Source organism: Mandrillus leucophaeus, unplaced genomic scaffold (genome assembly GCF_000951045.1).
Source record: "Mandrillus leucophaeus isolate KB7577 unplaced genomic scaffold, Mleu.le_1.0 Scaffold825, whole genome shotgun sequence".
NCBI classification, from domain to species: domain Eukaryota; kingdom Metazoa; phylum Chordata; class Mammalia; order Primates; family Cercopithecidae; genus Mandrillus; species Mandrillus leucophaeus.
The window spans coordinates 300,682-310,888 of record NW_012108975.1 but is presented as its reverse complement, the minus strand read 5'-3'; the positions used below and the strand labels follow the sequence as shown (position 1 = coordinate 310,888).

General features: G+C 39.0%; 1 protein-coding gene across 5 annotated transcripts in view; it reads right to left on the bottom strand.

Moving 5' to 3' along the window:
- SOAT1 (sterol O-acyltransferase 1) overlaps positions 1–10,207 on the bottom strand; it is an 80,739-nt gene that overhangs the window by 43,753 nt on the left and 26,779 nt on the right. Inside the window, exon 1 of one of the 5 annotated variants that reach the window (XM_011968048.1) lies at positions 8,688–8,803. The exons of the other annotated variants lie outside the window; for them this stretch is intronic. The gene's annotated coding sequence lies outside the window, so the exon portion shown is untranslated. Of the gene's footprint in view, positions 1–8,687; positions 8,804–10,207 lie in introns of those variants that run through there. 5 annotated transcript variants of the gene reach the window in all.

Sequence of the window (10,207 nt, the reverse complement as noted above, 5' to 3'; positions counted from 1 at the left end):
CTCGGCCTCCCAAAGTGCTGGGATTACAGGCTTGAGCCACCGCGCCCGGCGACCCCATCTCTTAAAAAAAAAAAAAAGTTTTAAAATAAGCCAGGCATGGTGGTGCATGCTTGTAGTCCCAGCTACCTGGGAGGCTGAGGTGGGAGGGTCACTTGCACCCAAGAATTTGAGCCTGCAGTAAGCGTGATCGCACCACTGCACTCCAACCTAGGTAACAGAGTGAGACTCTGTCTCAAAAAAAAAAGGAAAGAAAAAAAGAAGGAAAACATAAGCAAGAACAAGAAACCATTTAACCAAATAGATTTGAAAAAAACCAACAAGATTTCTCAAAACAAAAAAAATTGAAGTTTCAAATTCAATGGATAAATTAAACAGTAGATCAAACATGTCTGAAGAGAGTACTAGTAAATGGGAATATAGACCAAAGGAAATTATACAGAAAATAGTCTAGAGAAACAATGACAGAGAATAATACAGAGGTTAAAAGACATAGAAGAGGTCCAATCAAACAGCCAATTAGAAATGGGAGCCAACCACAGCTGCACTAGAGATGGAGGAAAGTTCCACAACAAATACTTCTGACTTGGAATTTCTGCAGACTATAATGGAGGAAATCATTATGTTATATAGCCTTAGGGCGAATATGAATGATCATAAAGATATAATGATTCAGGCTAGGCATGGTGCCTCACGCCTGAAATCCCCACACTTTGGGAGGCCAAGTGGCGAGGATCAGTTGAGCCTAGGGGTTTGAGACCATCTTGGGCAATGTAGCAAGACCTCATCTCTACAATAAATGTTTTTAAAAATACAATGGTTCAAAAGAAAGTCTCAGAGGATATTTGCCAATGTGCCAAGAATAAAGAAAAATGCCATACCTCAACCAGAAATGATTACAAAGGATGACAAAGATTATATCCAAGAATATGAGTTCATGGCTGGGCATGGGGGCTCATGTCTATAATCCCAGCACTTTGGGAGGCCGAGGCGGGCGGATCACCTAAGGTCAGGAATTCGAGACCAGCCTGGCCAACATGGCGAAACCCCACCTCTACTAAAACTATAAAAATTATCCAGGCATGGTGGCAGGCACCTATAATCCCAGCTACTTAGGCGGCTGAGGTAGGGACAATTGCTTGAACTCAGGAGGCAGAGGTTGCAGTGAGACGAGATCGCGCCACTGCATTCCAGCCTGGGAGACAAAATGAGACTCCATCTCAAAAAAAAGAAAAAAAAGAAAAAAAAGAAAAAAAATTTGACAGGCCGTGGTGCTGTGCGCCTGTAGTCCCTGACACTTGGGAGGCTGAGGCAGGACAATCACTTGAACCTGGGAGGTGGAAGCTGCAATGAGCCGAGATCATGCCACTGCACTCCAGCTTGGGCAATAGAACGAGACTCTGTCTCAAAAAAATAAATAAATAAAATGAAAGAAAAGAATGTGAATTCATCAACTTTATAATATCTGATGTAAATAAAAGGTGCCATGAAGAAAATGGAATAAAAATTGAACTAAATAAGTCTAAAGACATCCCATATTCATTGGCTAGAAGATTTAATATTGTTAACATGGCAATGCTCACCAATTCTTCCATAGATTTAAAGCAATCCTTACCAAAATTTCACCTGGCTTCTTTGCAGAAATTGACAAGCTGATCCTAAAATTCATATAGAAATTCAAGAACACAGAATAGCCATACAAATCATGAAAAAGAAAATAACAAAGCTGGAAAACTCACACTTCCCAATTTTAGAGATAGACACATCGATGATCAATGGAAAAGAACTGAGAGTCCAAAAATAAACAAACATTCACCTTTATGATTATTAGTAACTGATTTTCGACAAAGGTGCCAAGAAAAATGCAGAAAGATTCTTCTTTTCAACAAATAGAGCTGGGACAACTGAATAGCCACATGAAAAAGCATGAATATGGACCTGGAACTCACACCATATGTAGAAACTAACTCACAAAGGATCAAACATCTAAAAATATAGAAGAAAACAGAGGCCTTGGACTGACAATGACTTCTAAGACACCAAAAGAACGATCAACATTAGAAAATATAGATTAACTATATTGATAGATTCTATCAAAATTTAAGTCACTTTTGTGCTACAAAGAACACCATCAAGAAAGTAAAAAGACAACCCACAGAATGGGAAAAAAATTTGCAAATCTGATTAGGGACCTGTATCCAGAATACATAAAGAACTTTTACAACTCAACATTAAAAAGACAAATAGGCCAGGCATGGTGGCTCATATCCGTAACCACAGCACTTTGGGAGGCCAAGGTGGGAGAATCTACTCAAGCCCAGGAGTTTGAGATCAGCCTGGACAATATGGCAAAATCCCTTTTCTACTAAAAATACAAAAGTTAGCTAGGCGTGGGGATGCGCACCTGTAGTCTCAGCTACTTGGGAGGCTAAGGTGAGAGGATCACTTGAACCTATGAGGCAGAAGTTGCAGTAAGCCAAGAATGTGCCACTGTACTCCAACCTAGGCTACAGAGCAAGACTGTCTCAAAAATAAGGTAAAATAAAATAAAAAAATAAAAAGACAAACAGTCTAATTAAAACATAGGCAAAGTAGGCCGGGCACAGTGGCTCATGCCTGTAATTCCAGCACTTTGGGAAGCCAAGGCAGGCTGACCACCTGAGGGCAGGAGTTCGAGACCAGCCTGACCGATATGGAAAAACCCTGTCTCTACTAAAAATACAAAATTAGCCAGGCATGGTGGCACGTGCCTGTAATCCCAGCTACTCAGGAGGCTGAGGCAGGTGAATCGCTTGAACCCAGGAGGCAGAGGTTGCAATGAGCCGAGATCACGCCATAGATCTCCAGCCTGGGTGACAGAGCTAGACTCCGTCTAAAAAAAAAAAAATAGGCAAAGTAACTGAACAGAACAGACATTTCTCTTTTTTAAAAAAATGCCCAATAACCACATGAAAAGACACTCAGCATCCCTGGCCATCAGGAAAATTCAGATCAAAACTACAATGAGGTATCATTTCGCCCCCACTATGATGGCTATAATCAAAAACACAAACAACAACAAGTGTTGGCTTGAATGTGGAGAAAGAAACTTCAATTATCCAGGACATTGCTGGTGGAAAGTGTAGTGCTTTGAAAAACAGTCTGGAAGTTCCTCGACAGATTAAACACAGAGCCAATATATGATGTAGTAATTCCACTCCTAGGTATATACACAAGAGAAATCAAAACATGCCCTCTCAAAAAAGAAATACTAATACATGCTATAATACGGGTGAAACATGAACATTTTGCCAAGTGAAAAGAGGAACTCACAAAAGACTACATATTGTATGATCCTATTTACATGACACTGTCCAGAATAGATAACTCTACTGAGACAGACAAAACGGTGGTGGTTGCCTAGAGAGTGAGGCATGGGGTTATGGCAAAAAGGGAATAACTGCTAATGGGTACAGGGTTTTGGGGAGGTGATGCTAAAAATATCCTAAAATTCATTTCATTCTAATTTCTCTGTTCTGAAATATTCCTTTCTGTATATTAAGTTACAGAAATGTAGTTTCCTGGTGTTTAACTTGACTAACTGCGGTATTCTGACTGAGAATCTTTTTTGTAATTTTGTAACAAAAATTGGATTTGAAAGGTATGACAGTATTTTTTTATGAGAAAGTACTGCTCTGTGTAACTCCTGTGTATGGTACATACTGAGCTTTATTATTATTGTCACAGATTTAGAGACAGTTTCTTATTTTCACACTGAATCATGGTACCACTGTAATTTTAAAAGCAGTTGGATTAATTGATATCTGCCCTTTTAATAAAATATGGGTAGAGTTTTTTGGGCTTTTTTGTTTTTGAGACAGGATCTCACTCTGTCACCTAGGTTGGACTGCAGAGGCACAATCACAGCTCACTGTGGCCTCTTAACACTTGAGCTCAAGTGATTCTCCTGCATCAGCCACCCCGCTAGCTAGGACCATAGATGTGTGCCACCACCACACCCAGCTAATTTTTTTTTAAGTGTTTTGTAGAGACAGGGTCTCACTATGTTGCCCTGGCTGGTCTTGACTTGAACTCCTGGCCTCAAGCAGTCCTCCTGCCTCAGCCTCCCAAAATGCTGCGATTATAGGCATGTGTCGCCCTACCTGGCCCAGGGTAGAGTTAATTTTGAATGCCATCTGCCATTATTCACAAATGAGTTTGTGAATAATGAGATACTCAATCTTTATTCTATCTTTTTAATAAAGTGTCAAGTTATCTGTTACACTACGGGAACCGAGAAACATCAGACATTATTATGTGCACAGACCTACACAGATAAGCGAATGAAACAGAATGGAATGAATGCTGAAAAGTGTGAAACAGAAAACTACAACATCTAGCTTGCTATCTTCATTTAAAAAAAAAAACCTATGATAATGAACTATCATTTTGGCAGATGAATTTTTAAAATTGAGAATTTGTATTTTCTCATTTACTCTACATGGTAATAGCTTAAGTATTTTTATTTCAGCATTGACAATTGCTATTGTATATTTTGCCTAAAAAGGATGATTTAAAGTCATTCAAATTTATAAAAGCAATTTCCCAGAAAAAATACATTGAACAGAAATATTTACTTTGCCAAAATGAACTTTAGAGGCATATTTGGGGTAATTAAAGCTTAATAACTCCTTCCTTTAAAAACAAACCATAAAAACATAAAAACAAACTCATATGCATACTGCTTTATAATCTGCTTTTTTCACTTAATATATTGTAGACATTTTTCTCTGTCATTACATATTCTTCTGTATTATTTTCATCGCACTATTACTCTATTTTTATGGTAGAAATATAATTTAATCTTCTATTGAACTTTTCTTTTCACAGTATGTCACTTGAAAAAAGACATGAAGAATGAGAAGGTACAAAATGCATCTAATCAGGGATCTATAAGGAGAGACAATATTTGAGGTGATTATAGCTGAGAATTGGCCAGAACTATTGAAAGATACAAATTCTAGGATAAAGTCAAAGAATTCCAAGCAGGATAAATAATCTACTTAGGGCCAGGTGTGGTAGCTCACGCCTGCAATCCTAGCACTTTGGGAAGCTGAGGCAGGTGGATCACCTGAGGTCGGGAGTTAGAGATCAGCCTGATCAACATGGAGAAACTCTGTCTCTACTAAAGATACAAAATTAGCCAGGCATGGTGGTGCATGCCTGTAATTCCAGCTACTCAGGAGGATGAGGCAGGAGAATCGCTTGAACCCGGGAGGCAGAGGTTGTGGTGAGCTAAGATCACACTCCAGCCTGGGCAACAAGAGTGAAACTCCATCTCAAAAGAAATAATAATAATAATACTAATCTACTTAGACACATTGCAGTGAAACTGTCTGACGCAGGGGTTAAAAAAAACTAAAAGCACCCAGAAAGAATATCAACTACACAAGTACTGCAATTACAACGTGTGCCTGACTTAACATCAGTGGAAGCCAAGAGACAGCAGAATGTCTTCAATTATCGATAGTGGCAGACTTGATGACAGGGAAGCAGATTAGAGGTCATATAATAACAAAGGCTTTGAGGAAACTAAGAATTTTATGCAGGGAAATACTGAGCTGATATTGGAAGATGGAAAGGATCACATAACAGAGAAATGCAATAAATACAGACAAAAAGTGATGTTGTAAATGGCAAGGAGAATGGAGAGCAGAGGATTAATTTAAGATATTTACAAACTGGTAACTGATTAAGAAATATAAGGGTAAGACAAATGTCCATTTGATTTTTCAATACGTTATATGAATATATTTTTAATTTAGTTCTATGAACAGACCATGGTTTCATAAATAAACTATTTCATAAATAAATGAAGACAAAATGTCAAAAAAAGTCAAAAGAATGCCCAAAAGCTAATATCCACAGCTTTTTTTTTTTTTTTCCCCCAGACAGGTTCTCACTCTGTTGCCCAGGCAAGGGGGCAGTGGCTATGGCATGATCATAGCTCACTGTGGCCTGGAACTCCTAGGCTCAAGGGATCCTCCCACCTCAGCCTCCCAAGTAGCTAGGACTATAGGCACATGCCACCACACTCACATGTCACCACGCCCACCTAATTTTTTTAAAAAATATTTGTAAAGACAGAGCCTCGCTATGTTGCCCAGGCTGGTCTTGAATTCCTGGCCTCCAGCAATCCTCAGGCCTTGGCCTCTGAAATTGTTGGGATTACAAGGATGAGTCACCATCCCCACCCACATCCAGTGATTTGAAGAACTATTTACCAGCACTCAACTCAAGGCTTCTCAAATTCTAAAACACTGACCCTGAAACAATGATAAGCCAGGACTGAGGGTGATGTAATTTCTGAATTATTTGCCTTACCTCTAGTAACACACTAACTGCTAACACTAGGAGTCAGTTATTTGCTATCTGAAACTTAATAGAACCCCACATAAGTCCATAAGGAAAACTATTCAACATTTTTCCCCTAACTTTCTGATTTCTAAAAAAAATCAGGCTTGCAATATTTACCTTCATGAATAAATGCTATCTCTTTTAAAACCTACTATATTTAATGGGCATGTTTAAAATTTATTCCTTGACACATCAAAAATCTTATTTTAACCAGTTTTGATGAAAATTTTTGTAAAATTATGAATGCTTTGCCACCCTAAAAAAAAAAAAAAAAAAAAAAAAACACCAGACTTCAGGTATACTGGCTCACACCTATTATTATCCTAGCACTTTGTGAGGCAGAGACAGGAGGGTCACTTGAAGCCAGGAGTTTGAGACCAGCCTGAGCAACAAAGCAAGACTCCCATTCTCTACAAAAAATAAAACAAAAATGTACTTTACCCTACATAATCTTCAGGACAAGTAAGAGTGATCCACTGTTGTACTATACTATTATAGTGATACCTTTAGCAAAACCGGAAATGTAGAGCGCAATCAGGCCCCACTCAACAGCCCCAGTGAGCTGTGCCTTTCTACCTAGGCTGCTTCCACAGTGTTCTCCCTAACAATCCTACACTTCTATTACTATAGTCGATTTACTGCCAAAGTTACACAGAAGAAAAGAGACAAATAATCAGGCTTGTTAAACTCGTAACTAATTTACTCAATGTATGTACTCATGCATTAAGTAAAAGCCTGCCCACTGAGCACCTAATACATGCAGGGCAAACCCTCCCTTCAGGATCTCAGGAGAAAACTACAAATAGGCAAAAGGACAATACAGAGAAGCGCTGTGGAAGAATGAGGCGTGTAGGAGGCTTTTGCAGAGGAGTCAATATTTGAACTGAGTCTCAAATAATAAAGAAAAATTATGGTGAACAAATGCTAGAAACATTATTCCAGGCAAAGGAATGAAGCTATGAAGACTTGTTGGATTTTTCTGAGGCCTGAAGCTCAGTCAGATGCCTCTAAATGCCATGCTCTCTTTTCTTGACAATATTGTATTTAATAGGCTTTTGTCTAAGGGAAGTTTATCTACTTACTTTCCAGGCCACCAGTTACATTCCTGATCAGTGTTGTCCTATAAACATATAATGTGTGGCTGGGTGCGGTGGCTCACACCTGTAATCCCAGTACTTTGGGAGGTCGAGGCAGGCGGATCACCTGAGGTCGGGTGACCTCATGTGATCATGAGGTCTAACCAACATGGAGACCAGCCTGACCAACATGGAGAAACCCCGTCTCTACTAAAAATACAAAATTAGCCAGGCATGGTGGAGCATGCCTGTAATCCCGGCTACCTGGGAGGCTGAGGCAAGAGAATTGCTTGAACCTGGGAGGCAGAGGTTGTGGTGAGTCGAGATCACACCACTGCACTCCAGCCTGGGAAACAAGAGCAAAACTCTGTCTAAAAACAAAACAAAACAAAACAAAAATATATATATATAAAAAATGTGAATCACCGTGTGTAATTTTAAAATGTTCAGCAGCCACATTAAAAAGTAAAAAGAAACAGGTGCAAGTAGGTCTCTGAAATCTGACATATTACAACTACAGTGTTTCTCAGTCCAGACTAGCCACATTTCAAGTGCTCAACCAGGCTATATTAAACAGTGTACTTCTAGTGGCAGCCATATTGAACAACGTAATTCTAGATCAAGAATCAGAAAGCTTTTTCCATAAAGGGCAGTATAGTCTGCAACTATGTAACAACTACTCAACTCCACTGTTGCAGCATGAGAAAGCACTACAAACACAAAGGAATGAACATAGCCACCTTTGCCAACTTTGTTCTAGATGGCCAAGTTTACTGTAAATCTGGTTGGCAAATAAAACGGACAAGTACATACACATTATTTTTTATAATACAACACAGCTATGGTGAACACTGATGGTTGCTTCCCAAATAAGGACACGCATGTCACTGCCTTTGCCAAAAACTGACTTAAAAATGGGCCTGAGTATCAGGTAGCAAAGAGATGACCCACTCAAGCTTACTGACTGGGAAAAATTTAAAGAGGTCCTTTTTGTAAGTGTGTGGTCAGAGTTTAAGAAAACCAACAAAGGATGGTAAGGATGATACGGAATTCTAGGGCTAGTAATAAACATCATGAAAGCTGTTACCATCCTGAGGCCAGAAAGGGTAAAGTGGGGAAAGGGTTAGTGGAACTCAGAGAGAACTCTTTGGAGAGAAGTATTAGAGAGGAGCGATGGTTACCTACCAGGGAGAGAAACTTAGTTACAGACACACCCACCTTACTCTCTGCTCTTAGATCTCCTGAAGTTTCCCCACTGGCCAAGCCTACCAGAACCACACAGGGCATTGGAGACTATTGTTGCAGTTCTTAAGGTTAGTCTCCCAGGAAACAAAGTAGGGTAGAAAAGACTGGAGAAGCAAAAGGTAGATAGCTAGCATAACTTGTAATCGAACTCTGGCCAATGAGACATGAGAAGTCTGTTGGGGAATTTCTATGGAAGGTTTCATCGCTAAAGAGAAAGACAGGGAAAGAGACAGTTTCTCTTCTGATAGAAGTCATTGTTTTGGTTTTCTAGTTTTCTCAACCAGAACAGACTTACTAACCTCTGTCATTACTTCTATCTGTCCCTTATCACCACCACCAATTTTCTGGACCCACCAAGCCACACGCTGACTCCAGATATTACCTGCTATCTGCCTTCTGATTCCAAATTGCCATGCACTACAGAAAAAAATTAGGAAAATGGGCCCATTTTAAACTGCTGCTGTCAAGCCTTAGGCAGGCTTGCAATGAAAATATGCAATCTTTGTCTTTGCCTCTTGATGAATTTCTGTGACATTCCTCACAAAAGTGTTTCGAAACCTTTTCCATTTTCAAGTCCCAGCTCCACCAAGTAACTTTTTAGTTGTTCAGTTTTGCTACCAATCCTTAAATGTCTTCTATGTTTCTTAATTTTCGCTGTCTTTCATCCTCTTCTCCAACATTTCTGTGTCAGAGGAAAGAGTAGCCCATCTCTTTTTCAAGACTAACCCTGCAAACTACTATTATCTTGATCTTTCCCTATTCAAAAAGTTCAACCCATTGAGTCAATAATATTGTCCACATTTACATTTCTGAGACAATTTGTTCTTTAAAAATCATGTTTCAGAAATTATGACATGGATGTCATCAATGATATTGAAAATAAAATCTGTGGTTCTCCTAACACTTACTTATCAAGTATTACATATTAAATTTGTTTTAAAAAAATAAGTAACTGAACATCAAACCTATGATTTAACAATTTATTACTTAGGTTGAGAATAAATTTTTAAGTGAATTTTTTAAAGTTACATAGTAATAGTAATATAATGGCAACATAACTGAAATTTGAGAAATGATTTTTTCTAAAAAATCCAGTCCTTTTGAAGATCACTTAACCCTCATGACATGCTGTACTTTTCCTTCTAATACAAAATGTTCTGAGGAAGAAGTTTACACTTCTTATCTTTGCTTTCTTGCTAGCCAATATTTTCCACCCATTCTGCAACTCTTCTTTCCCTGAAGACATTACAGCCTCCAAATTTCTAAATCCCCATCCTTGTTAAATCTGCTACAAATTTTAACATATAGTCTTGCTCTGTCACCCAGGCTGGAGTGCAGTGGTGCAATCCCAGCTCACTGTGACCTCTAACTCCTGGGCTCAAGCAATCCTCCCACCTCAGCCTCCTGAGTAGCTTGGGCTACAGGCACATGTTACCATGCCCATCTACTTTTTTTTTATTTTTGTAAAGATGGGGTCTTGCTATGTTGCCCAG